Source organism: Leptonychotes weddellii, chromosome 7, assembly GCF_054177405.1.
Source record: "Leptonychotes weddellii isolate Sample4059 chromosome 7, ASM5417740v2, whole genome shotgun sequence".
Taxonomy (NCBI): Eukaryota; Metazoa; Chordata; class Mammalia; order Carnivora; family Phocidae; genus Leptonychotes; species Leptonychotes weddellii.
This window is the reverse complement of record NC_138375.1, coordinates 35,200,610-35,203,214: the sequence shown is the minus strand read 5'-3', so window position 1 is coordinate 35,203,214 and position 2,605 is coordinate 35,200,610. Positions and strand designations below refer to the sequence as shown.

The window sequence follows — 2,605 nt, the reverse complement described above, 5'->3', positions numbered from 1 at the left end:
TGTCACACAGGATATAATGGCTTTTGTTGAAATGCAGTGTGACACTAAATAACTGGCAGTTACTGACTGTGTTGCTTATTACTTGGATCACTCTATAGAGCTACATTTACAGGAAATCCAATAGCTTTTAATAGATATGCTGTATTGCTATCAAATAATAAATACAATCAAGTTTTTGTTATTAAACTATTTAGGCATGGAGACTAATATTTCATGCATGTCAAGGATGGCTTTATTTTTAAAAAATTCTGTATTCATAGTCTAGGTGCATAGTTAATCACTTTTTATGAATCAGAATTAAGACCCATGATTCTGTTTTATTTAATCATTGCCTCTTAACATAAGTTCTGCTATGAGCTGTGGACCTTCTTCAGGTTTGTTGATGACTTAGTGGGAGTGCAACAATGCATTTTAACCTAATAGCTTACTCAAGTCACATTTGGTTGTTATTTTATAGAATTTTGTATTTGGAACCAAGATTTTACATGCTGTTGGTGAACATATCTACTGTATTATGTGTTATGATGAACTTTTGTTTTTTGGACCATAAGTTATCAAAAATATTTAATCATATCTATTCTCCTGTTTTGACTGAGTCCACAATTGTAGGGCAGGTTTGGGTACAGATTTAGGATTATTTAACTTTATGTGCTATATTCATTGAACACTATTCTATTAGCTAAGTGACTGCTATTCTCAGGTAGGAAGGTTTGTACACATATCCATCCATTCATTCATTCATTTAACCTTCAGAATTTATTGAGCACCTACTATATCCCAACTCATTTTTAGGTAGTAAATAAGATAGATACAGTCTCTGCCACCATGAAGCTTATCATTTGTTGGAAGGAGATAAACAAGAAACAATAAATGGATAAATAAGAAAACATGTCATATAGTAATAAATATTACACAGATAATTATAATAGAGTGGCTACTTTTCATTTGGATAGTCAGAAAAGACCTGTCTGAGAAAATTCATTTAATGTGTTTTTTGAATGAAGGCAGCCTTGCGAAGTTCACATAGGTATCATCTAACTTTATATGAAAAGCAAAGTCAAAAAGTAAACTTAAATCAAATAAAATCTTTTTGAGCCACAAATTTTTCCTTTTCCATTCCTGCATGAATATACACACCTTTGGTCAATATACACACCTCTGGTGAATGTGTGCAGATAAGGAACAAAAATGATATTGGAAAAAATACACCCAGAAATAAGTTGCATTAAAGGTGAGTTATTTGCAGAGGTGGATATAAAGAATGAGCCACAGCATGAAAACATGGAGGTTGTAGAAAGAAGGAGAACATGGGAACAACAAGAAAATTAAACAGCAATTTCCTTTTATTTTCGATCTCTCTACCTATTGGGCCTAGAGATATAAAGGATCAGCAAAAGGATGCCCTGAGTACCATGGGCTATCTGTGTAGGGAGAGGAGGGGACTGCTAAGAGATTCAAGTCATTTGCATCCATGATTAGTAGCATCACTTAGAATCTAAGACTACATTTTACATTATAAAAAAGTAACTTTAGCCTTTTTTCTCTTTCCGGGGCGCGTGGCGGCAAAATGGCGGTGCAAATTTCCAAGAAGAAGAAGTTTGTCGCTGATGGCGTCTTCAGAGCTGAACTGAATGAGTTCTTCACTCGGGAGCTGGCTGAAGATGGCTACTCCGGGGCTGAGGTCGGAGTTACCCCAACCAGGACAGAAATCATCATCTTGGCCACCAGGACGCAGAATGTTCTTGGCGAGAAGGGCCGGCGGATCCGAGAATTGACTGCTGTGGTTCAGAAGAGGTTTGGTTTCCCTGAGGGCAGTGTAGCGCTTTGTGCCGAAAAGGTGGCCACAAGAGGTGTGTGTGCTATTGCCCAGGCAGAATCTCTGCGTTACAAACTCCTAGCAGGCCTTGCTGTGCGGAGGGCCCGCTCTGGTGTGCTGCGGTTCATCACGCAGAGTGGGGCCGAAGGCTGTGAGGTCGTGGTATCTGGGAAACTCCGAGGACAGGGGGCTAAATCCGTGAAGTCTGTGGATGGCCTGATGATTCACAGTGGGGACCCTGTTAACTACCACGTTGACACTGCTGTGCGCCATGTTCTGCTCAGACAGGGTGTGCTGGGCATCAAAGTGAAGGTCATGCTTCCCTGGGACCCAAGTGGTAAGACTGGCCCTAAGAAGCCCCCTGCCGGATCATGGGAGCATTGTGGAACCCGAAGACGAGATACTGCCCACCACCCCCGTCTGGAACAGAAAGGTGGGAAGCCAGAGCCGCCTGCTATGTCGCAGCCGGTACCCACAGCGTAACAGGGTCTCTTTGGCAGCTGGATCCGGAGACTGGATTTTAATCTGTAAAGACCTTTAATAAAATCTTTGAGAAAGAAAGAAAAAAAAGTAACTTTAAAAGATCAAATTAATTATGTGTATCTAAGAGTTAAACAATCTTTAAACCACAAGAATCGCAACAATCTAGTTATATATATCCTGACTCCCTTCGTAATAGATTATTTTGGGGGGGGGGGGAAGTATCAGTACTTATATGAAAACACCAGAAACTGTGGCTTCTCTATCTTTTGTATTAGTCTAAATGTGGAGTCCCAAGCCTTGTAAGGA

General features: G+C 40.1%; 1 pseudogene; it reads left to right on the top strand.

The window, feature by feature from the left end:
* The first annotated feature begins 1,540 nt into the window (after positions 1 to 1,540).
* On the top strand, positions 1,541 to 2,386 carry LOC102729922 (small ribosomal subunit protein uS3 pseudogene; annotated as a pseudogene).
* The last annotated feature ends 219 nt before the right edge of the window (positions 2,387 to 2,605 follow it).